Source organism: Astatotilapia calliptera, chromosome 16 (genome assembly GCF_964374335.1).
Source record: "Astatotilapia calliptera chromosome 16, fAstCal68.1, whole genome shotgun sequence".
In the NCBI taxonomy this organism is placed as follows: domain Eukaryota; kingdom Metazoa; phylum Chordata; class Actinopteri; order Cichliformes; family Cichlidae; genus Astatotilapia; species Astatotilapia calliptera.
Window position 1 is genome coordinate 27,976,534 of NC_137437.1, and position 27,430 is coordinate 28,003,963.

The following is a 27,430-nucleotide window of genomic DNA, read 5'->3' on the forward strand; positions in this document are numbered from 1 at the left end:
CTCAGAGTGAAGTCTTGGGCTTTAGCATAAACCTGAGCTGACCCAGCAACGGTTGTTGCTACATCCCATTGGTCCAGCTGCAACTTGCGGTGAGCAGATATTGGGTATCAGCTGTTGTGTTGGCAGCTGCTAGTCAGTCACCACCTGTCTTTCTGCTGGATTGGCTTCTAGAGTGGCTGTGTGGCAAGTTCTTGGACTGTGTGTGTTTGGAGGCAGGTTTCACAAGGAAGATTTTTTCTTTTCCTTTAGCTATTTTTCAACTCCACCGGATTATAAAAAACACTGGAGCAGCAGCACTTAGGGTTTCAACACATACCCGGTGAGTGGAATTCTTTTCATAGCAGTATGCATAGTGTGTTAAGTGCTGGTTTGACCAATGCAGACCTGAGCCACTGCATTGATTCTACAGAAAAAAATAAATTAAAAAAATTGAAACGAGCCATCAAATCATGTCATTATAGGAGATATAAGTTGGTTACTGTTGCTAGACTAAGTGCCTTTCTGGCCTCTTATGACTGGAATACACTGTTAATAATGCTAAGTTGTCTGAATGCATGCATCACCTTCTGGCTCTGTTTTCAACCAGTGGCACAGCAGGTGCTGTATAGACACCCCTTATTACCCAGCCTTAGTTGATTGCTTGTAATGCCTGAGTGCGTATGGCTGAAAGCATGCGCTGGTGTCAGTGGGAATGCCCTCTTAATGGGGCCAGCAATCAGGCAGCCGTCCCCACTGAGCCAAAGGAAAACACGCTGGAAACATGCGGCATGTCAGTGGCTCATTAAGGAATGGAGCAGCGTTTATAGCACCGCTGAGAGGAACAGTAAATCACTGTGCTCCCCTAGAGCGCTGAGTGGAGGGAGTCCTGCCCTCTTAAATGCACCAGTCACTGTGCTCCACACACTACTGGCCCTGTGTGTGTTTGTGCTCAGAAGCAATGGCCAGAGGGCCTATTTTTACTTTCATGTTGTACGAAACAACTGGTATTAAGAAGTATAAATAGTATCCCTGTATTGATGACAAAGTTTACATAGAGTGAACGCTGGCACCTGTGGGAATCTGAATTAAAATACATTTTTGTACTATATCTGACAATAATGACAAGACTGTTTAATTTAATTTGCATTCACAGCTTATAAGAAAGTTGTGGCGTGTTGAGCACACAGCAAGGTTTCTGCACGCTGATGTATCGACCCATTTACGGTCTGACAGTCTCCTGTGATGGATCGCACTCTCATCTTTTTTTGATACCCCTAAAACTATTGATTGGTCATTTTCAGCATCACCAGCTTTCTATCAGCACTGTTAATGTGCATAGTATAAGCTCAGTTTTAAATAAATAAATAAATCTTCCACAGACCAAGGCTTCATTGTGAAAATTAAAATTAGCATCAGGATCTTGAGTCACACTCTGTGGCTGAAATTACTCACTATCAGATGTTTTCTTGGCTGAAGTTTGCTCAGTTCTTGAGAATCTTCTTTCTGTTACATGATGCCGTTTGTCTCTGTTCATCAGGGATCCTCAGCATTTAACCCTCATTCCCTTTATAACTGTGCTAATGTGTTTATATTAGAGTTACCATAGCGATGTCCTTAAGTGTATGTTTGGTGCTCCATAGTGAAGCGGCAAGTGAAATGTTGGTGGTTTGCTCCAAACAGAAACATGGGGTCATGTCGGCAAGGCTAGCTGATGTAAAAGTCTTCCAGCATAAACATGCAGGGCTACCTGCTGTGGTGACCCCTAGTGTCAAGGGAGCAGCAGAAAGTAACCTTTATAGCAATAGCACATCATTATACTGTAAACCAACCCAACTTCACAAAACAACTTTGCTATTTAGCTTTTGTGTCTTTGTTTAGACCTCAGTGATCATTTAATTGGAACAGAAATTATTTTAATGGGATGGCAGTGTAATGGCTCAAACTCGTGACTCAAACATTTGTGTTATCTCCAGGTATGTTTACTTCCTTGCACAATATGAATCCATGCTTCTTAGGTTAACTGTTGATGTGAAATGTGCTGTAGGTGTGAATGGGGATTTGTCCTTGTGTATTGGGTCTGCGGTAGACTGGCAAACTGTTCAGGGTGCAGCTACCTATGTCAGCTGGGGTAGGTTCCTGCCCAAGCAGTTAAGAAAGTCAATAGATGGATGCATGGTACGTCAGTGTTTACCTTTGGGAACTGAAAGAGCGTTTGGAGCTGTAAATGGCTAATGATGTCAGACTTAACAGCCACACAAATTCCCAGTGATAATGACAAATGAAGGACAAGGTTATTGCTGTTTGCATGCAGCCGAAGTTGTATGATTCAAGTTCACCTTTATTTAGACACAGGAAGAGAGGTGAGAGCTGGGAGAGAAGGGAGAGAAATCTCAGTGCTTCTTGGTTACTTCCAAAAATATCATGCTTTTCTTGAATTCCAGCTATCAGTAGTGCCTTGGACAAACAGGTTCTCTTGGTAGCTTTTGGCAGTAAATATTTAAGGGCTACTAGATAGACTAAATGATTACAAAATAGTAAACACAAATGTTACATGTTTACTGATGTATTAAGATACATGAAGATTATTTCAGAAAATTGTCTAAAACACTCATATGGAAAGAAGTTGTCTTGACCTCAAAACCATGTTTAAAGTTAAACATTTAAAGCATTTAAAGCTGTTTCTAGCCTTAGCTTATCTGAACATAAAAATTTGAAACATTGTGCTTCACACTTTGCAGGTCAAGATCATTAAAATAACAAAAATAAAATAAATAAAAAACACATCATACATGCATTCTCTTAATTTTTCTGGAAACAATTTATCAGACTACTTCTGAGCTATGATGGGGAGGAAAAGCTAAAGCACAGAAATATTAGCTCAAAATGGAAAGAGTCATACCAAAGATTTAACCAAAAACCCCATCTTCTGTTTTTTCTGTTAGATCCAGTCTGAACATAACCTTTCTTCTGGCTCTGCTCCACTGGATTTGTAGAGGAATCAGTCTTTGAAAGAAAAGGCACAAACACTTCAATTCTTCTGACTTTAGCTCTTGATTAACTCTTCCAATTAGATAGCCATCGGCAGGACTGGGGCCCTGATACAATCCAAATGGGATATTGGACACACAACCAGAGTGAATTGTGTCATTGTAAGGCTGATAATGACTGCCTTCTTCCATACATTAAATGTAAGTCAAGGGGGGGCCCTTGAGGCCCCTGGTGGCCTGTTTTTGCATTCTCTTTCAATGCTTCTCTTTCAATCGTGTACAGGCTGCACCATTAAACATTTACGGAGGCTGTTTAAACAGCCGTTAATTGCACATTAAGTGCGATCTATGCTCTTGATCACACACAGATCACTCTCTCTCTCTCTCTCTCTCTCTCTCTCTCTCTCACACACACACACACACACACACACACACACCTATCTATGTATATATATATATGTATATATATATATATATATATATATATATATATATATATATATATATATATATATATATATATATTTATTTATTTATTTAAATATATGCCATGCACACTTGCAGCTGAAGAAAAGTCCGCATGCTTGGACATGCAGAATTACACATCCACACAGACACACACTGAAAAACAGGCTTCTCTGTGTGTGTGCATGGACCCACACGTAGATCATTCACATGATGCCATGCAATGCTGCATTCCTCCTGGGACTTATCAGGTGTTCATATGTAACTGAAGTTGTAGATTCCTGTGGGTTCCTGACAGATATGCATATACAGTTTTTCTCAGTCGCTTTGGTGCGTTTCTCAGATCAGAATTGAAATTCTCATAACTATTAGTTCAACCTCCACAACACTCAGTCATTTGTGCACATCATAGTAGCAATTTCTCCTCTCTCTGAACAAACTGCAAATGATTTTGGACATGAATCAGTTGCTTCCATACATTTCCCTGCTGCTTTCTGACATTTCCATTTGCTTATGTCATGTCAGTCAAAAGTAATCATACCTATGGATGCTAAATAGTCATTCCCAATAAAACGAATAGTCATACATCCATTGCTTAAGTCATCACACACAAAATTGTTGAACTAGTTATCACATGCCAAATATTGGCCATCTGTCAAGCAAATCCTGTACCTTTCTGTATCATTTTTCCTGGAAATGTCTCCGAAATTGAACAATTGATCTCAGGTGAATTACAGCTGTCACTCATGAGGAGGCTCTACCAAATGGGTGATTTTATGTTTACATGTATTCTACAGTGAACAAGTGACTGTAGCATATTTTTCTTTTGCACAATTCTGTAGGATTACAAACACTTCTACACAATGGAAATGTGAAACGTACGTATTCAGTGTCTTAGTTACTCCCAAGACTCCCATAACATCTACAGTGACTTTACTGCACATTTCAGATGGCTGTACAGGTAGGCCATAGTGCTGTCGTCAGCATTTTCAGGTGTCACCAATTGTTTTTGCAATGGGAAACACTGAAATTATAAACTGTCATAGTGGAAACATGACAATGCCATTTGACTATCTTGTTCATAAAGATGGTGTCAAGACTTTTCATTTTGATGGCACTGACAGTTTCGTTGACATGGATACTTGCTTTTGAGGTATGGATAATCAATTCTGTGCATGTGACGTGCTTTTGCAGGCTATCCACTAGGTTTTGCAGTTTGCACTAATTGTTTTGGGAAATGCACTAACTGCTGTGCAAATGTTAATGGTGTTCTGAGAAACGCACCAAAGCGACTGAGAAAAACTGTAACATAGTGCTTACTTTGGCAGATATTGAAGGATTGTCACAAAGCAAAGTAAACAAAGTAAAACGTCAGCTACACTTACTTTATTAAGTACAACTTGCTAGTACCAGGATGGAGTCATTTTCTGGTATTATTTTGGCGCCCCAGCTGCCGGAATATTACTGGGTTTTTTTGGGATTTTTTTTATTTTTTTACGGTGTATAGTGGGTGTGGAATTGTCTGTATTTTTCACACCTTTTCAAAAATCTTTGGAAAAAACCTACATTTTACTGCCTTTAAACTGACATCAGCTCTTATATCAATTGTAATTTCAACTCTAATATCAAAGCAGCTTATATTACCATTGAACCGAGATGCAAATTTCACATTTATTTTCTGCAGATCCTTAACAAAAGCAGGAGTAGCATTAATTGTAAAGCATCTGTCCACTGATTAAAACATTAGAACATTTTTTACCATACACACTTACATTTGGCAAAACAGATCTTTTCAGGACTAGGAATTAGGTGTCACCTTCAGCTTAGCTGGGGAGGGGTTGCTTCATTCATGAATAGAAACACAAGTAATGCTAATTGCCTGAGTGTACAGAATTCATTTAAGCTAGTGAACATCTTCTATGACACACAATCTGAAACCTAAAGCACTTAACCTAATGTTTAATGGTGATGTTATGGTCATTTCTAAAGACAAATTTAAGAAAGACAGCACAGGTTTCTAAACACTAGACAACCTGTTAATATCCCAGATTTACCAAGAATTTTTCATGATTGATTTTGACTGAAACAGATTACTGAGGCACTTGTGAGAGAGTCTCTCTACTGTCCTGGTGCCCTGCTATTGGCAAGACCATCTATTTCTTCTTCCTGTTTTCACTTGTTATTTTGCGGCTAATCTGGTCTTGAAACCTCTGTCTGAACAGACGAGATCTGGGGCTGTGTAAAGGATGCAACTGTGACTAAAACTGTGACCAGGCCAGATTAACGTCCTCTGTCTCTTCGTCAACCCAGACACAAACGTGATGTAAGGCTAAAATCGTGCCTGGAGCGTGTTGTAAAGCGTGTTGGCCTGACTAATATGGAGTTAGCCTCCTTTCGCCACTCTGTAATTAGCAGTGAAGGCAAGTTGGGAGATAGACTGTAGGTAGACAGGAAACGCAATGAGGTAATGAGGCTGGTCCCTGTAGGGGTCAGAGGGTCGTTAATGAGGAGAGGATGTTTTGCTGTGTTGATGACTCAGGTGCCGTGTGGAAATACCAGGAACACTGACTCGATGTGTGAGAGAATAAAATGGGTTGAATCGTGGCCAAACTGAAACCAGAAAAACCTGGAATATAAAAAAATCAACCAAAATAATCACACTTTAAATAAGCATTGACCAAAATGTATCGAGAATAACAGAATTTGTCATGTGTGTGGCTTTATTTTCATGATCTGGGCCAGGGTTGCAAATATGGTAATAAGCCTGTTCACACAGTTGAATTGGCAGCGCTCGCAGTTGTTGTTGTTTTGGTGTTTTCTGTGGGCCGGGGCCAGGGTGCCTGCCGAGGCGCTGGTGTGGACAGCTGGCCCGTCTGATCCCTCTAGTCTGCTCTTAAATTGGTTTTAGCGGCAGCACTAATAAAGCTGATTATCTGTGTGGCTCAAGGGCCCACTAACCCTGTGACACTGCTGGCAGCTGGTGGGACCAGAAGCTCGGACGCCATCCGCACTGCAAAAGAGGAGCATATTAATGAGAAACTGTATCATGAAAGCATTAAGACTTTATTTTTGTGTGTTTAAAATATGCAGAAACAGTACATCTCTGGCATTTTACGACACACATTGTGCTTTGGCTAATTTTATTGAAGCCAGTGTGTGTTTTTATGACAGCTATAATTAATTCCACTCATTATAGTGAATAGACTTGAAGCTAATGTACAATTTAAATATTTTTTGAGAGCTTATTCCCTTCTCCTCATCCTCCCTCTCCTCCACCAAGCCAACCCCACCCCCTTTGCACCTGTCCCCAGGCCTGCCTGTTCCCACTTTGTTTGGTAAATTTAATGCTCATAAACTGTGGGCATTGTGCATGTATGTTTGCCTTTAACCATCTACCATGGTTATGTTCAGCATGCTGTTGCTTCCTTTTCTGCCCGCGTGCACTCTGACATATGTGCTTTTCCACTGTTGAACATGGGTGGAGGGGGAGTGAGGGGGTGTCAGCCTCTGTTAGAGCCTAATTGTTTAATGTGTTAAATGTGTGCTAAACGACCACGTGAGGTGCAGGACACTGACAAGTGAGCACTGGATGCCCAGAGAAAGCACTCAGAGAGAGAGAGAGGGAGGGAGGGAGTGGTAGTGGAGATTATGGTGTTTTAGCATTCATATTGATTAGTGTGTGATGTTATTTTGGAAGGGCAGCAGGGGACAGGCAGCAGGCGGCGGGGTTATTTCAGTCGAACATGAGAATATTGCTTAAAAGCAGTATTCACACGGGACATTCACAAACAACTTGATTGCGGTGAAAATCCAGATTATGATAATAGCTAGATTAAGGCCTTTACATGATTTGCTGTAGCCACAACAATAGCTGAGCCATTATCTGAATAGACAGGCGAGAAAGAGGATTTTAAAAGGAAAATTTAGACTTGCAGTTTTAATAAATTATTTTATGGAACAGCTGATGGTTAACTATATAATTTTTATTTTTATACAATTATTGAATTTAAGTATTTCACTAATATGTGTGTGTGGTACTCAAATGGTATATAACAGAACTTTATGCATTACAGTTTAAAAGTCTTGATATACCCTAGGAAATGGGAAATGGGTGCAGTGATTTATTGAAACATGAACTGAACTCTCTCAGCCAAGCCTGTAATTTTTGTAAGTAGTCTTCAGGAATAGTTTTCCAGGTGTCTTAAAGGAAATTTAAAGCTTTTCTGTTGATGTTGGCTGCATTTTGATCTGTTCTCTGCCAAGATGATCTCACACCGCTTCAATAATGTCGAGGTCCAGGCTCTGGGGAGGCCAATCCATGACTGATAGTGTTGTTTACAGTTACTTTTATAGCATTGGAAGTGTGTTTGGGATCATCGTCATGCTGAAAACTTACGGCACTGTAGATATTTTTTTAAAACCTGAAGCTTTTGTTCTCCACTTCTCCAGTTTACTTATATTTTTCCAAGCACTCACTGCACACCATGTTGATATATGTCAAGTTTTGCGCCAATAGCTCTTTGGGAATCACCTTGTAAGCGCAAAAATATTATTTTATTCCTGTCAAACTGTTTAGTTTTAGGTACCATTCAACTAAAGTAATGAGTGCAGGTGGCCGCCCCTCTCTGAAACTGGTTCTACTGGAGGTTTCTTCCTGTTAAAAGGAAGTTTTTCCTTCCCATTGTCGCCAAAGTGCTTGCTCATGGGGGGTCATATGATTGTTGTGTTTTTCTCTGTATGCATTACTGTAGGGTCTACCTAATAGGATTAAGTGCCTTGAGGCGACTGTTGTTGTGGTTTGGCGCTATATGAATAAATAAAATAAATAATAGAACAAATGATGTGTTTTTATGACATGCTGATAGCAGCTAGTTAAAAGTTTATCTTGTTCATCTATTGAGTTACGAGGCTTTTTTATACATGAATGATTCATAGGTCAGTGTTAAGTGGCTTAATGAACAAAAAAACATTCCTTTGAAAATGGTCAGGAATGGACTGGACTGAATATGAGGGAAAATGCAGCCAATGTCCAAAAATGATGAATGCATGACATTTTAAACAAACTGCAGCCTCTCAAAAGTCAATAAAAGTCAGGTATTGTTTACTAAGCTTTCTAAAATAATCAATCAAAGTGTCCATAGTAATAACTCCATGTAGGTAACAACAGAGAATGTGTGCTACTTGTATGACTTACACCCTTGAGAGGAGTGTGTTCTTCGTGAATGGTTGTCTTTGAGTCACTAACCCTGCTCCCATGAGCATTGCCATTTCTCTGGTTTCATTCGCTGAGAGCAGCTAGCCTGAACTGGCCAGGGGCGGGGGGCCTCCTATAGGCTAACAAAGTGTTTATGAGCAAATGTCTGTCACCTCACAGGAGAAAGAAGAGTTATCATGGGAGAGAATAATTCTTTCAGCTGAAGCGACCTGTAAGCAGAGTAAAACCTTTTGTGCTTGTGTTGCTTATCAGCAGAAGAAGCATCTGTCTTCTTCATATCTGAGATCAAAAGTAAAAAAAAAAACCCTCTGCAGTAATTCATGTTTGATATTATGACTCAGTTCTGGTGACCTCTCCACCTTCTCACGTGCAGACATGGAAAGCAAAGGAGAGCAGACCACACCTCTGCACCCTTCCATGTGCAGGCATCAGTGATAACAGATATGACACCGATTCAGACACAAGATGAAAGGAAGAGCTAGGGTGGGGATGGGTTGCTGCACATAATGTTCAGCAATTATGTGCAGACCAAAAAACAAACAACAAATAGTGTCTGGTGGAAAAAAGTGACATAGCAATGTTTTTCCAAAAAGTAATCGTCTAGATCAAATTACTCAAAGAAGCCATATCACTTTTGTTTATTTCGTTTTTTTGCAGGGCATGAAATATGTAAAAGGAACATAAAATTAGTTTTTGTTTTTTGTTTTTAAGGCCAAGACAGAATCGTTGAGACCTCTGTATATGACCTGGGGTGTAGAAACTGCAGGTATGGAAAGTTAAATGGCGCACACTGAATGAGATGCGACAACTTTATGTGTAGGAGGGTATCGGCTGATTTGCTGAAATTACAGTTGAGTTTCACTTTGTGGCATGTCTGAACTAATGTTATGCTTGATTTGGTAAACATACTTGTAGCAACCACTGTAGATGGCTCCTGGATACCTAAGGTGAAAGGAACTACCTGTAGACCCTGGGACAGGAGTAGAACACAATAGCTAGATTATATAATTTGCCATAAGTTCCTAAAGCATTCCCATAACAGACAAAGGCATCTGGGCTATCTTGCATAGCCTGCTGATACTGTTACCCACAACCAGAAACACCAGAGATGTGACTGCCTCTTGTAAATGATGTGATTGTGGCTTTCAGTGTTTAGTAATTTCTGCCTCAAGACAATCTATGAACTGTGCTCTATGTGAATATTTTTCTCTTTCTCAAGAAAAAAAGAATTGCAGGAAGGTGTTGCTTATGTGGCTGAAATGGCCATACGAGGAATATCCTCTATCTATGTCTGGCACTGATCACCACCTGCACTCATGTATATATCCTTCTACGTAGCACTCTTAATTCTTATTCTCATGTATATATCTAATGTATATCTCATGCACATATCTTTCTTTCTACATGGCACTTTAATTCTTATTGTTTGCACTGAAGCACCGCAGCAAATTCCTAATGTTGTAAACCTCAACATCTGGCAATAAACCCATTCTGATTCTGATTCTGATTATGACATCACATGCATCCAAAACTAGAAAAAACTGAGATAAACTGAATGTTTGGAGCAGTCTGTTAACTTACTGAAAGCTTTGATCATGTGTAATATGATCATTTGAACAATAGATCTATGAAGAGAATCGAGAAAAGTAGAATAGCTCCTCTTTAGTTTATCACCAGGTCTACAGTATGTTCCAGCTTTGTCATGGTGATGAGGTCTAGGGAGTGAGAATTCGATCATGATGTTTATTCACAGACGGTCTGCCTGTCCCGAGAACAGGAAAGGTTGTGAGCAAGGAAGGAATATATGCTGCTTTTACAATAAGCAACCTGTTGAGTTTGGATGGGCACCTAATTAGCATCCTTCCTGGCAGCCTTGATGAGGAAGTAGCGCAAGCATGTCCAGCTGGGAGGAAGCTTAAACCAATAAATGCATAGTGCCATTTGGAGGAACATTAAGGCTACCTTTATTAGCCTTAAAGCACTGTATTTGAGATTCAGAAGAAAATTGGTTATACTTGTATTTGAGTACATAACTGTGCTGGAGCAAAATGCAAGTTTTTGTGTGTATTCAATAGAAGTAACTCAATGATTCCTGAAAAATCTGAAATTGTAATAATTTGCAAAGTACATCTGCTGATTTATCTGGGTATACCGACCTCATTTATAATAAATTAATAAAATATCTAGTTCAACTAAATCAACTCATACAGACTCATATTTCATTTGCACAAGTATTTGAAGAATAAACCCATAAAAATAAAAAAAACTTAACGTTCTAATTCAAGCTCATCTTCACATTGACCTCTGGACAATTTTTATATTTGTAGTGGTTGTCCTGCTCTCTGGTGTTATATCGCAGTGAATCTCTTCTTTTGTGTTCTTCAACTTGAATTTGATTTTGAGAAAGTTTAAAAAAGTCACTGAGAAGCAAATCTGATGTATTAGGTTGGTGGGAAAGCTTGGCACTGCCTGACCCTAAGAGGAAGGATTCACAGTGCGCCAACCAATATACGTCGAGAAGAAAATAATGAAGAGTATACTTCTGGTCTCAGTCTTCCCTGTGACATGCTGTGTTCTGGCTTGAAAAATCCTTATCTAAAGAGTGCTTGGTTGACCACCTGCAAAATTTGCAAACTCTCACCATCAGTAATGATCCACTACATGAAATTCAGACTAGTCTTAGAGAAAAGTTGGTTGATTTCTGCACAACTTTGAGGTCTGTGGTGAAATCTCAGAGGCCACGGTGCATGTGGTCAGGACGGGACTGCCAGGGAGAGATCTAAAGGTACAGATGTGCTGGAAGCTGTCTGGACATTCCATAAAGATGACCTTTGAACAGAAGACTGGCCAAATTTAAATCGGGCAAGGCTTTTTATTTTTATGGACTTGTTCCCAGAACTGTTTGATCACATAATAATCCACAGTAGGGTAACCTCAGTAGACTGCCAAACACCTCTGCAGGACAGAAACATTTGTAGTGCAAACATCACTGTTTTTTATACTTACCATAAATCACTATAGTACTCCAGCAGCTTAATTGCATTTTCTTTTTATTGTTTTTTTCTTACCTTTGTGATTTTTGGGGGATAAAATCTGTGTGAAAACAGATTTCAACAGTTCTCACACGCTCAACACATGTGACCATTGTATGATCCCTCTGTCAAGGTGACTGTAATGGAAACTGCAGCCCAGTCAGGAGTGAGTTGGTAATATGGCACACATCTGGACCTTTGCACATTGCTCACAGCTAGTTTCCTACCCTGAGAGAAATAGGAGCCCCTAGCACAAGGAAAATACTTCAAAAGGCTTAAAGACTTCAGAACATTTTGGAAGTAAACAAAAAAGTGACGCAGGCGGCTGCACTGTAATTGCCTGGTTCCTTTGAACGTTGCCCGGACTTTAAACTGGAATGTGTTAGTAGAGGAGCAATGAGTGTAACTTGGCCTGGATGAACAGTCTGCCTGGCACCTGACTTGGGGGCTAGCATAGCTGAAAGACTGATGTCTTCAGAGAAGAGCAAGACATGTTGAGCCAACGCATTCTTACTCACACCATCTTTCAACTCTTTTGCCTGGTAAAGAACCCATAGTGTTACACTTGGACACATTGGAAGTCCCTTTAGGAAAATGTGGAAGATGGTGCTGCATGGTACCGAAGTAAAAAAGGAAGTACAAAACCCACCCAACTCAGGCTGCGATCGTGAATAGCATGCCAATTTCCTTAACTGGGTTAGGACATACTAAATAGACACGTTTTCATAACATTTACATTACATTACATTTCAAATAAAGTCTCATTCGTCTTTTCAGTAGAAAATTCTTCTTCTTCTTCTTCTTCTTCTTCAAAAAGCTTGACATTAACCAAGCCGATGATCTGGTAGGTTTACTTAATTTGAAAACCATCCATGAATATTCTATGAATACTATGAAGTTGCAACTGACAATTATAATAATTATAACTGATAGTGAGACCTGCAGACTGCGGTTTATGCCATGCTTTGCTACTTAACTTTCACTTGCTGTTTGTGGTTAGATTCAGGCAGTAAAAGCATGCTTATAGGTGTACCCGGTGTGATACACTGTGATGTCAAGTTTCTGTATGTGACTTGAAAGTGACACCAGTCTCACTATTGTTGCTAGAAGTGCACCAAGACACAAACACTCTGTGCTGACAGAGAAACCTGTTTTACTTTTTAGTTCTAAGGGAACTTTTTTGGGAAAAGGTTGCAGAGCTGGGAGTAATTTCATATTCATGTTAAATAACTATATACTCAAGAAAATTTACCTACCTTCAATTTTCTCCCACTTTTTGCTCTTTCACACTAAAGTAATACAAGGACAGCATCCACCCTGTAACTATCCTTCTGGATTCAGCAACCGATTGCAAGTAGTTGCAGTCACAACCTGGTTGCTCAGCATGCAACACCCTCAACTGCTTTTAACCTGAAGGCAAATGCAGAAGGTGCCTGGTTGAAGGCAACTTGTCTCCAAACAATTGTGGTCCACCTCAGACCACTGTCTACAAACTGGGGTCATTTGTAGACAGATTGGTGTTGGTGAAGGTTTGCAAGTAGTTGTCGTCTAATTTATAAACACAAACAAATTGTCAACATGTCACAGTCAGTCTTAATCATTCTGCACCAATGAGCATAACTCGTCTGTGATAGGAAGACTCAAAACAAATGGTTGCCAAGTGGTTGTATTGTGGAGCATGGCTAACACACATAGAGACAGACATTCATTTCTGTTCCCACAGCCTACAAACTCAAACTCAGTTTACCGCAGAGTGAGAGAGACATGATAGAGAAATCTGACTCTATGTATAATATCATAGCACATGTCTCACTTTGCACTAATGCCTGTAATAAATATTCATGAGTATCATTGAAAAGATTAAAAAGTGAAGCATACCACAGGGAATTTATTTGTCAGGCAGCATATCATAGAACCTTTGAAGCTACAAAAGAATTTACTTTCCACCAGTACTTGGTTATGAGAGTACCTAGAGCATATTTCTTCTCATAATATTATTTCTGAATGTGAGTGTGTTAGCAAAGAATGTGCTCCAGTTTACAAGTTTCATCACTTAGAAATGATGATATAAACAACTGAACATTCTTTGGCTGTGAGATTTGAGATGATGAAGAGAGAAGTGGAACGTGTTTTCTTTGGACGATTAATCTGGAGTTCAGAAGAATGACATGGGCACGGACCTTGTGTTTTCAGACGTTTCTCTGCTTTACTTCATTTTTTTGGGTTTGGTTCTAGAAAGGCTTTGGCAGCTGTCAGATATAAAAATATTGAATGGGGGGAAAATCTACTGGCTGCAGATACAAACAATGAAAATTTGAGGTGATGCTGAAGAAAACCTGGTGGAGAGAAAGGGAGAAAGTGAAAAAGGGAGAAAGTGAAGCTCATCTATAAACCAAATGTATGTAATGCACTACTAATCAACAAGACAGCCCAGATTCAAGTCAATGTTGCATCAAGAGTAGAAGTATTAGGAGTCAAATATAGAGAACTAGTATAACCCCAACTCCAATAAGTTGAGATGCTGTTTAAAATATATATGAACACAGAATGCAATGACTTGCAAGTCTACAAATTGTGCAACATTTTCAGAATAATGCTGCGCTCCATTAAAAACAGGCATGATTCTGTTATGGAAATCATTGCATGGGCCCAGAAACACTTATGAAATCACTGTCTGTGAACACTGTTGCTATCCACAAATACAGTTTAAAGCTCTATCATACGGTGGCCCTGAGAGGCCAAACGGACTGCAACTTAAGAAAACACCAGCAATAAGGAAAACGCTGCAAAAGCACACAAAACACAACGGAAATGGTACAAAAGAAAATGTAAATAGAGAAAAAGAAATGAGAAATAGAAAAAACAAAAATGGAAATAGAAAAAAACAGATTTCCAAAAGAACAAGGGAAGTGTTTCTGGGGAGACAATAACCCGACGGACCAGTTGCAGGAACCAAAACATGCTAGGTAAGTGTGTTTTAATCTCATGATTCATATAATACTGATTTTTAGGCTAATAGTTAGGCTAACACACTTACCTCTCATCTTATCTTTCCTCACAAAACCCATTGATCCTCCACTTCGTTTAAGTGTCTCCTAGCGCAATTCTTAGCATATTTTGGTTCCTGCAACTGGTCCGTCATGTTATTGTCTCGCCAGAAACACTTCCCTTGTGCTTTTGAAAATCTGTTTTTTCCTATTTCTGTTTTTCCTATTTCTGTTTTCTTTTTTCCTTTTTCCGTTTTTGTTTTTCCTATTTCTGTGTATTGTGTGCTTTTGCAGCATTTTTCTTATTGCTGGTGTTTTCTTGAGTTGTAGTCCGTTTAGCCCTTCAGGGCCACCGTACTATCACGCAAAAATGAAACTGCCATTTTCTCTGTGCTAAACCTCATGAGTAAAGTAGAGAACTGTTCCCTACCAATTCCATATGCAGTAGAGAACCGCACATTGTGCTTCTGGAAGGGCATCATCAGCGCTGAAAGGCATACAAAGGTTTTAGAGCATCATATCCTCCGCTCCAGATGAAGTCTTTTTCAGGGAAGAGCTTGGATATTTCAGCAGGACAATGCTAAATCACATACTGGACCTATTGCAACAGCATACCTTTTGTAGAAGACTCAAGGCTCATGAATGGGCCCGCCTGCAGTCCAGACCTTTCACCAACGGAAAACATTTGGAACACCATGGAATTAAACGTATGACAAAGAAGACCCAAGACTATTGAGCAGCTTGAATTCTCCGTTGGGAATTTTCAAAAGGAATAAGAAAACATTCTTCTCCCAAAAGTCCAGCAGCTGGTCTCCTCAGTTCCCAGACGTTGTTAACGGAAGGATGCTAGACAGTGGGAAAAATGTCTAGCATCAAGTACAAAATTAGCTCATATTTTTGTTAAAATGGTACATTTTCTCAGTTTAAACATTTGATGTGTTTCTTATGTTCTGAATTTAAAAAAAGACTTGCAATGTAAACCACTGCATTATGTTGTTATTTAAATTTTACAGAGCATCTTAACTTTTGTGAGAGTGGGAGCGTATGATACATATATTAAAAAAATAGAATAAAAAATGGAGAAATAAGCAGTTGTAAGCTTCCAGGCAGCTGGACATGCTGACAGGTGTAGGTAGCAGAGGTCTGAATAAAACTGGTTACAGGATGACATGAATGCAAAACACATAGGATATGAATGATGCAACCGACTGTGGTAAGTTGGAAGGTATGCACTGTGTATACTGTGAGGTGATTTGGAAATGAGAAACACATGAAGTGTGTTTCAGAGAAAGAAAATCTGAAGACATCTGAAGGGTGGACAGAAAGTCACTCGACACAGTGTCAGTAATTGAATTCAGTCCACTGTAGAAATCCACAGCAGATCATTCTTAACATTAAGATTGTAAAATTAGAACATATGATGTTTTGGGGGGATACTTGTACTTTGAACGTGTAGTTAATGTTTTTATGGGGCTTCTTTTAAATGGTAAATGGCCTGTATTTGTATAGCGCCTTATTAGTCCCTAAGGACCCCAAAGTGCTTTACACGTTCAGTCATCCACCCATTCACACACACACTGGTGATGGCAAGCTACATTGTAGCCACAGCCACCCTGGGGTGCACTGACAGAGGCGAGGCTGCCGGACACTGGCGCCACCGGACCCTCTGACCGCCACCAGTAGGCAACGGGTGAAATGTCTTGCCCAAGGACACAACGACCGAGACTGTCCGAGCTGGGGCTCGAACCAGCAACCTTCCAATTACAAGGTGAACTCCCAACTCTTGAGCCACGATCGCCACGATTCAAGTCTTTTAAGTCAGACTTGAATTATTTCCTAAACTAAATCTAAGAAAAACATTCATAAGATGATTTTATTTAAAAAAATATAATCATTTTTTTTCAGTTCCAGAGATGCCTTTATAGCAGAAAACCATTACCAACATTACCATCAATATTAGATCCTCTCCACCAAACCTGTCAGACAATCATGTTTATCATCTACACACCTCTCCACACAGATAGTGTGCAAAATAAACCTCAGTGCCTCTTAATCGATTACTCTCTCTGTGATGAGTGGAACTTGTTGTATAGTCTTGCAGTTGCATAAGGGCTTAGCCATGGTTAGGGTTAGGTTGTATTTTCACCAAATGCTCAAGATGCTACGTTCCAAATGAACTTTCATGTGTTTTTTTTTAATGTTTTTGTGTGTTTTAAGACTTCAGGTATTTATGCCAAATAGGTGACAACAGCATATGAACCTAACTTTAATGTTAAACAGGTCACTAGTGCTCTGTCAGTCACTTTCACTGCTCTGCACATGGTACACAGCTATGCATCATCAAAGAATTCACTTTCCCCATCAGTCACTCTCACTATTGTTGGTCATTGTAAACTGATGTTGCTGTGCATGTGGGCATACAAACTGGAATTTTAGTGCACCAGTCCATTCAAGTTCCTTGATTCTCACTCTTGCAAATGTCTCTAATATCAGGAGTCAGCTTCAGACTCCAGTTGAGATGACATCTAATACTGTTTGAGGAAAAGACCGAAGGAATCATACTGTTACTGTTTCTTACTGTAACCGTTTGCATAAACAATTCTAATGTTTCAGATTTTACTCATAAATGTGTGATAAGTTGTAACTCACAGAAGTATTTAGCTTTTGGAAACTAATGTAAATATCTTGTGAGGCTTTGGGACAGCTTTGAGCATGGGAAAATAACTGATTATGTCAGCAGGGTTATCTCAGTCAGCCAGCTCGTGGGATGGATAATATTGTGGCTGCAAAAACTACAGATATGTAAAGCAATGATATTTGACGTCAGGACTCAGGCCTCTGACAAGGACACAGATATGAGGGGTGGGCTACAGACGTCTGCTAAACCCATTGCTTTTATAATCTTTACCTTTGACAGGCTCAAGTGATATCGTGAGCGATATTTCACTTTATTTATACAATGTGCGTACGGCAATAAGCAGCGCAGCAGCAGACTAAACTAGATGAAACATTTTCTCAAGCTCAATGAGGATGTTTGGAGCGTAAAATAGGACATGACCCTGACACATTTAGTGGTGCAGTCTGAGGAGCGATACAGCTGTTGTACCGATGATGAGGATACCTGTCAAGTTTTGCTCATACCTTTACTTCATTCTATGCACGAGTAAAATCGCTTGTATTCACAGTGGATCACTGACTTTTCCTAACTCTTAGATCATATAAATACTTGATTTTAAATGATTAGCTTTTATTGTGAAATGAAAAATAATGTTAATGTGCAAGTTTAATAAATTAAATTCAGTTTGTTTCATTTTCTTCACACTCTGTTGCACATTTTAATACATAAAATATTTATTTCAAACAGCTGACTAGCAGAGCTTTGTTTTTGATCCTGAGGTCATGACCTTTCAGGTAGTGTCCAACTTACTCACCTACTTGAATATTTTAAATTCAAATTCAAATTCAAATTTTATTTGTCACGTACACAGTCATACACAGTACGATATGTAGTGAAATGCTTGGACAACTGCTCGTGACCTAAAGAAAACAAAAAGGAAAAGGCTATGAATAAGATAGGAAATAAATATGAAAAATTAAAAAGGGTAAATTTAACTAGGAAGGAATAAAATATAAATTAAGGTTAAAAATGAAATAACTGTACAACACAAATTAGAATGAAGGGTAAATTTAACTGGGAAGAATAAGATAAAGATAAATATATAAATTAAAGTTGAAAATAAAATAACTGTACAACAAAATACACAATATAGAACTATATAAGAATGTATGAAGAAATCTAAATATAAATAAATATATACACAATAACAGCAGCTGTACAAGTATTAACCGGAAATGAAGAATATAGTGACCAGTGTTGTGCAAAACCAAAGTCCAGAAAGTCCAGTGTGTGTGTAAGAACCATATGTGTGGGTCAGTACTGTGTGGTGGTGTGATTGAGAGAACGTATCTTTTGAACCTTTGAGCATGTATCCAACATTGCTTTATATTGTCCACTTACTTTCAAATAAACTTTTCCCTTTCAGGATTCGTTATAGTTTTTCTTCAGCTCTCATTATTTATGCTGATTTGCAGAATTTCAATCTATTAATTGTAAAACTTGATGGCCTACTTAAAGGCACTCTGAATCAATTAACCACTCTAGTTTTAGCAGTGAGTAAGGCACTGATAAATGAAGTTTTTAATGGTTTGAAAGCCAAGGCTGTATAGTGCTTAAAAGGAGGGTTTTGGCCTTTCAGCACCTGCTAGAGAGCAGCCTCCACTGTCCATCTGGAAGAGCAAGAGATATCTTCATTGTCAGCAAGGAGAACACTTCCTATCAGTTCTATCAGTCTGGAGAATCTCTGGCCTCTAGTAAACATGCAGTGTTGTTTCCTCCTACAAACAGATGTAATTTCACAAGCTACCTCCATCTCTTCAGAGCACCGTAAATCTCCCGGGTCCTGCTTCAGTATATGGGAAGTTTTCATAGCCCCGTCCTCTAAAAGCAGTTTCATAACAGCTACAAATGGCACAGTAAAAACAGGACAACCGTGTTACTGGGCTGTAGTGACAGACAGCATCCAAGCAGTTTACACTGGACTGGGACGGACATAAACACACTCTCTGCCTCTGTGCTATCCGCTCTGGGTATCCCTCTATCCTTTCTGGAGTGGTTCTCAGCAAAACTCAACAGTAGTGGAGGGGTCAGAGGTTAAATATGTGACCTGACCTTGTCAGGATGTGTCGTGGGGTTGCCGTGACGAAAGATAAGACTACACTGCTGCCCAGGCCCTGTGATTTTTCTGAAGCCACATCAGGAACCTGGACTGTGTTGGCCTCCTGAGTATATATATAAATATCATCAGTCTGCTATGGAACTCCCACAGCACTTATCTCCACAGTGTATATACATATATATAGATAATATGTGAATACATGTCTGTCTAAAAGCATGTAAACCACAGTTAGCTTTCTCCATATGGTTTTAGGGTAGTTACTCTTGTCCCTTCTGTTTCCTCTTTTGGTCAATACTGCAACCTTCCTGCAAACTCAATGCATGAAACTCTTGTTGGCCACCAGCTGCTAGTAACGTTCTTCCATAAGCAAGTCTCCCCCATGGGAGATGTGTTGAGAAGACCGATCATTTCTGGGTCTTAGACAGAGCATGAAAATGATCTGCTGCACATAGAGTTTATTGCTTTTGATCATTCCCAAATCTTATCCCTCATTTAAATGTTTATAGTGACAAAACACAAATACAACTTTATGATGTTCAGTTACAAAAACAAAAAAATCCCACAAAATACAGTAATAATTAACTGGATAAAAATATAGAATGTACCAGGATACACATGCGTTAAATATGCTACAAAAAATAGGCAGTGACTGCCTCTACTTTTTTCTTACTATTTCTTTGCCATATATGATATGATAGAGTGAAAGTGTGAGATTTGGATTTTATAACACAGACAAAATAAACAAGCTCTTCTTAAAGTTGTTGAAAACTCTAATAGAAACAGGCAGGATAGTAAGTACACAGTCACATTTACAGTATACATACTATATACAGTATATATACAGTAATTTATATAGGTATAAGCTGCTTCAGAGCAATAAAGACGTGCATGCAGACCTTTCATCCTTTACTGCAGAAGTTATGCATGTTCACCTTAGTGTTCTCCCCTTCAGTCCTACAAGAAAAACCTGATTTTAATCTCGTTGTAGAAAGAAGGAAATCTAGAAAGGTGAGCAACAGCCGGTGTAAACAGGTCATTTGAAGCATTCATTTGATACAATAAAATAATACAATAATTGACTATAAACTGGACTGGGCTAAAAACACCACAGCACTTTACAGGAAGGGCCAGAGTCGTCTCTATTTTTTGAGGCGACTGAGGTCCTTCAACATCTGCCAGAAAATGCTGAGGATTTTCTATGAGTCTGTGGTGGCCAGTGCGATCCTCTATGCTGTTGCATGCTGGGGGAGCAGGCTGAGGGTCGCAGATGCCAACAGACTTAATAAACTGATCCGTAAGGCCAGCAATGTTGTGGGGATGGAGCTGGACTCCCTCAAGGTGGTGTCGGAGAGGCGGATGCTGTCCAAGATAAAGACAATGTTGGATAACACCTCCCACCCACTCCATGACATGTTGGTCAGTCACAGGAGCTCGTTCAGTGAGAGACTGAGATTACCGAAAAGCACCACTGAACGACACAGGAAATCATTCCTGCCTGTGGCCATCTCCCTGTACAACGCATCCACTTAACACACTGTTTGCTGCTACAACTACACATGTTTCTTTTCCAAATATTTATTTATAAGTGACTTATGTATGTATGTATGTATATATATGTATATATTGTACTATTCTTAGTTAGCGTATTGTCTGTCTTGTCTTAATGTTGGTTTAAAATGGAGCACTGTAACAAAAAATAATTCCCCCAGGGATCAATAAAGTATTCTGATTCTGATTCTGATTCTGATAAAAGACCAAAGAAAGTGATTTAAAATAGTCTTCAGTCATTTTTTTCTGGTCTTTTTATTGTTTTTATTAAAGTCATCATTAGCGGAATCAGTTTGACCTCTGTTATATCGAGGTGTATTGTCTCATACCCTGATACTACTGCTGCTGTGTGTTGTTAGCAGCGCTAGCCTTGACCTTGACAACCAAGCAGCCTGCCATCACACCTCATTAACATTAACAACAGTCTTCCTGGTGTGAACTGTTGGCTATGGGAACCTTCTGGACTTTTATGACTCCAATTGGCTGTCAGGTTCTAACATGTGGATAGAGGAAGTTGTATTATCTTCACTGCTAGGCTAATGGTAGGCTGCATTCATGCTAGAAATGCCTCACAGTGTGCAGTGGTTAACACCCACGCCTCTGAACAGTGCTGTATCAAATTCTGTCACACCTTTTGAGAGACCGTTGTCAGAACTTGCACCCTTGTACTTGGAGCACTTAACACTCTTAATACTGATGATAATAACTGGGCTGAAAAGGCAATAAAATGTGTGAATGGTGGCCTTTTATTATCATGATGAATACTATAAAAAAGGCGATTTATTTTTAGCTCTGTGTGGCGTAGAATTGAGTAATTTGATTGCATTTTGAAGTTTTTCATCTATCTATCTATCTATCTATCTATCTATCTATCTATCTATCTATCTATCTATCTATCTATCTATCTATCTATCTATCTATCTATCTATCTATCTATCTATCTATCTATCTATCTATCTATCTATCTATCTATCTCTATGGAGTTTAAAATTCACACTTCATGTAGCAATTCTTATATTGCTACACTATCAGTTTGAGATTAAATAGGGCAAGCAGGCAATTACACACAATCTGTTTGTGATAATACAACAGTTAACTGTGATAAATCTGTGAAACTTGCAAATCTCTTGCTATCTATGAGCACAGTAATTCACATTAACTAGTTACATTCAGATTCTAAACAGAACCTTTATATTGGAATATAACCGGTATATCTGGACACAAATCTATAAACATTCAAACCTACGGTCAATTTAAAATTCACCAGCTAACATAACTCCATACATGTCTTGACATGACAGTACCAAGAGAGAACTCACACTGATCTCAGATCATGCAAACTCTGCACAGAATGGCCCCAGGCTGGATCTGAACCCAGGGTTTAAACCTGGAACCTTGTTGCTAACTACTGCACTGCTGCCTGTCTGATCTATATCCTGCAAATCAAGTCAAACAACATTTTTTCAACACAGGGCATCTCACCATTGTGTACAAGGTATATTCTGGTGTCTGTGCCTTAGTACCAGCTGTATCCATATTAGCCACTGAGGGATAACGGTCCGTGTTACAGACCTACAAAGTCTGTGGTAGGAAGTTGAATGATTGTGACAGCATGAGCTAAGTTTATTAGCCAGGTTTCCCTTGCCTTTGATTTTTGTGATGTTCTCATACTAAGACTAAGGACCTAAAGTAGTTGGTTAGGGTTAGGAAAGGACTGGAGTTTGGCTTAAAATATGCCCTTCCACAAAGCTGGCTGTTCATACTGAAAAATGACAAGTTGGGAGTGACATCATCGCACATTGCTGCAATGGACGCCTTGTTCACAACTGATACACAGTAGACTGGCTCAGTAAACTCTTTATTTGTCATAGTAAATAGCGAATTTTTGGACAGTTCATTGACCTGTAGTTGCGAAACTGAATTCTAGCTCCTTGGGAAAAACGTGCAGCTGAAGATCTGGATCCCCATAAAATGATCTTTGAAAAGATCCTGCTGGAAGCAAGCTGTATTTTCTTTCAGAGTGAACTGAGGTTAGACAATACTCACCAGTGAAGCTTTGTGCAAAAACTGTTCTTTGCTCCTGGGGTGTAACAGGATGGCAGAGTTGGCAGAGCGTACTGTCATGAGTGTTTTCTCATGATGTTGGTCATGTGGGTGCGGAGGCCAGAACTGGAGGAGAAAATATAGAAAATGGGACAGAGGGCAGGGGAGGGAGTATGTCAGAAGAGGGTGGTGTACTGTGGGGTGGAGGGGACTGAAGATTGACTGAATTGCAAAAAGAGAGTGAAAGAGGGAGAGGCAGAAGGGAAGAATGTAGGGAATGAGTGAAGGGTAGAAAAGAAGAGGAAATAAGTAGAGAGGGAAGGAACGGACTGAGAAAAGGAATGAGAGGGTGGTATGGAGCTATAAGTGGCAAGAAGAGAAGCAATGTAGGGATGTTGAAGAAGGCACATGGAGGTAATAAGAGGTTGGAAATAGGATGGAGGTAGTTCAACATACTTTCAGGCAACTGGGACGTGTGCTCGTAACAGTTTCTACATAAAGGCACCCTTATTATATGTCAAAAAGAGCCAAAAGGGAACCCAGTAAAACAAACAAGGTAACCAAAGCTTATTTTCTCTTTGGTTATCTCCTCAAGGTTAGCTAGCGTTAAAGCAAGGCTAAAAAAGTGAAAGCAGAGAGGTCACCATCTGAAAACCTGACAGAAGGAGACTCTGGGGGAATGCACTGTACTCAGCTGAATTTCAAGAACCTGCTGAGGAAATGTAAAAGATTTTAGTGGTGTTTAAAAGAAGATAGCACAAATGGGGCCCTGTTGTAATCAGCCCTGTAGAGGAGAAGTAGTTGAGGTGGGGGGGTTGTGGAGGGCTCAAGAAGCTTTGAAACACCGGGTTTCGGGATCAGCCTTCAGCTGTAAAAACCATGAAGGCCAAGCCTGTTTTATTCTGCCATAAAAAGGGCCTCCTGCCGCACGGTGCTGTGTACACAAACACCTTTTATGTAAAGTCACCAAACTAGATGTGATGTTATTAGGAATGCACAAAAAATTATATTGTTTCCACTTCAAAGTGGAGGGAAAATCTGCTCTGAGGAAATTAACTGCATGCTCATAAATGTGAGCTTTGAGTGAGAAGAACAGCAGCAGTGGCATTTATGCCTGTGAGCTGACTTTGTTTATGAGTTTGGCTGTTAAAAAAAGGAAAAAGGAAAAAAAGAAGAAAGAGATTTAGTTTGGGAATGCACCATGCTTTACTTCATACATTTTTTAGAGTGCTACCTGTGCCCACATGGCAGCATACGGTGACCTTCAGACCAGGCTTCAATGTTGTCACAGCCTCCTGAGTCATATTAAAACTTAAAGCAGGGAACATTACTATAAATACTACATAATATAATGGCTACTTATGCAAACCTTACATTACCTTACTTTACAGTGGGGATGTTTCCATTGAAAGCATCTAAATTTAAAAATCAAATATACTACAAAAGTAGTATATAACATGTTTTTTTGTCTTTGCTTTTATTGGCTAGTTAGGTTTAAGCACTAAAAATAACTTGGTTAGGATTAAGAAAAGATTGTGACTTGGGTTTAAGCTTTAGTATCAAACCTGATCATTGATCATCTGACACCTTGTAGTTACAAGAGCAAAACAGCAGCTTTGACAATTCAACACGAAGTGAGCTTTTGAGTATTAGTGATTCAAACTTTTTTTACTCTTGGATATGATGCCCAGTATATACCTACCTGCTGTTTAAACAGTGTTTGCAAAGCTTCCACAGCAGAACTAAAACTTCGATGTCATGCAAAATGAAAAACATGCATCTCTACTTTCAGTCACCTCCATAATGGCTGAAATGTATTAACACCTAAATGACAGATTAATGTAAAAGTCCCCTCTGATCATTCTCATTAAGGGAAGTAAAAAATATCTACAGTTAAGCTACGCTAGCTTGCGGAGACTGCTGTTTATATTTGCAATAAATAAAATATATATATTGAATTGAATTGAATGATAGGGTAGAGTGCTAACTTACTGGATATCTTGGTTATCAAACAGCATGCATGGACAGAGGCCGATAACAGCTAAGTAATGCTAAGCAACTGAATACTAATACAACAAGTGAATCACTCGAAACTGCCAAAACTGCCAAACATCTTGTGTATGTGTAATGTTAGTACAAGGCACCACAGCAGCCATATTAATGGTCAGATAATTACATCAAGGCAAAGCTGTGTTGAAGTGAAGCCTAGGAAACAGTTAGCAGCTACAGCTGCCTTTGTCAAAATCCACCTGTCAGTCAAAGAGGCCACCGCCATTAGTACTGCAGTCTCTGAGCTTTACGAGTATCCAAATAATTGAGTTGCATGTGTTGAAAATAAAAAAAACTTGTTTGGTACTTTTTTGTGGCAGTCTAAAAAGGTAGCCTAAGGGGAGTGACTCACTGCCACAATCTAAAGTGGACATCAGAGGAAATGCAATATGTGACACTTCCATGTTACACGATGGATTGAGGTTGCTGTTGAGAATAAATGTGGTGCAGCTCACAATAGTTTCTGTGGTTTTTGTCTTCCTCAATATGTACCCACTGGGCTCTCTTTATAAACCTAACCGCACCTCCCTGCTCTCTCTGACAGCTGGTTCTTCCATTTGCTTTCCACTGTGGCTATTTTAACGAGCATGTACACATTTCATAGAAACAGTACTTCTTAGATTCTACAGCATAGCCGTTGGTGTCTTTATGTTCTCATTTTGAACTGTTAGCCCATTAGACTTTTATACAGGAAATATCCCAGCAATCATTTATTTGCTGTCTCAAAGGTCTGAGGGAATGTTTCCAAACATTTAAAATATTATTATTTTGAATCCATATCTCTTTTCTTGGAAAACTGGGATTTCTTCCTATTAATAAAGTTGAATCTTAAACACACAATCTTAAAAACAATATAATTGTCCCAATGTTATTGTTTTTGCAGATTGCTTCTAACAGGATAACATTTCCTCCTAAAAGCAAAGGTTGAGGGAAATGTTACACAAAAGAAATGTTTGCACAGCAGACCTGGGGATATACCTTTGTACAATGTCAGGAAGAGGACATTATGTGCCCTGCAGCCAGTCTAGTGGAGTGTTTCAGTGGTTTGAGATAATGTTATTGCTGGATTTGGGCAGGAACTTTAAAGCCATCCTGGGTACTTTGACCTCCACCTGGACTTGGACAGAGCACTTCTTGGATTAAATGGTTCATCCAAAATAAATTTTTCTTTGACGTTAGCTTGGTTATGGTTAAATCTCAATTACCACTGAGGCATAAAAATAAACAGAAAAAATCCTCTGTATGTAAAAACTTGATCCAACACAGATGCTTTTCTCTTAGGAAAATGTCATCTATGGACAATGGTTGTTATTCCTACTTTTCCATTACACTTTAACACAAAGAAATACTTCTGCAGTTTCAGTAATGAAAGAGTCTCTGATTTAAAGTCCTCCTGGCTACTTTTAAGCTTTAAGATCATTTAAAATTAAATGTTTCTTCGTGACCATAAATACTAATCTGCTTTAAAACTCAGTACAGGTACAGAGACTGATATCTAATATCTCTATGCAAGTTGGGCATTTAAAGATAAAATAAACAATTTTCAGTAACTAAAAGAAAGATTTCAAATGAAGTCACACAAATTTTGGCATCCACCTTTCTTTGATTTACCCACGAAGCTGGATGTTAATCAGTCTAACTCTAATTTAGCCGCCGATGACCTGGATTGACGATTGAGACAGCCTCAAGTGGACAATACAGCATCTACAGTTTTTTCCACCATCACACTGACATTCTTTAGCTCTCAATTTTGTCGCCACTTGGTGCACGTATACACCAAGTCAAGGATCAGAAAAGGAGATTAAGGACTTTTTGAGTTCTCTATCACTATCTGTGCTTAACCTCACCCTTGACTATCAAAACATGCAGTTTTTCTGCAAAAAATGAATCACATTAAAACATTTACATTTTCTTCCACAAAATACCTTTTGATTTGAAGTTTGAATCATGACTAAGACTGTTGCTAGGTAGAAGCATGTTCTATTTAGTGTGATTTTCTGTAGTCAAGCAGCAGCATTTGCCATTTTTGAATATTCCAGAGTGAGAGGCCCAAGGGCTGACATCTCTTTTTTTCATCATATGATTAAGCTCCCAGTGCTGTGTTTGGATGTCCCCTCTCTCTCTATTTTTTCACAAACTGCATATTTGTGTGTTTACTTCCAGAGGGCTCAAAGCGAGGAAACCCTTCCAGATAGATCTGCAAGGGCGTAACCAAAACTCAGGGGATAGCCGACAAGTGAGAACACGTCCTGTCAGAGAAAAGCAAGCTACCAGGTGATGTCCTCATGGACAAACACGTGACTCACATCCATGTACTGTAAAACTATACATGTCGATGTAATGAGCAACAGTGTAAATAAAGGAGCAATAAATTCTCTGTTTCCACGCA

General features: G+C 39.2%; 1 long non-coding RNA gene across 1 annotated transcript; it reads left to right on the forward strand.

Annotated features, from left to right (window-relative positions):
• Window positions 1-27,430, forward strand: LOC113008262 (uncharacterized). Its single transcript, XR_003269999.2, has 2 exons — window positions 1-319; window positions 27,205-27,430. It is a non-coding gene; the product is annotated as an uncharacterized LOC113008262 (long non-coding RNA).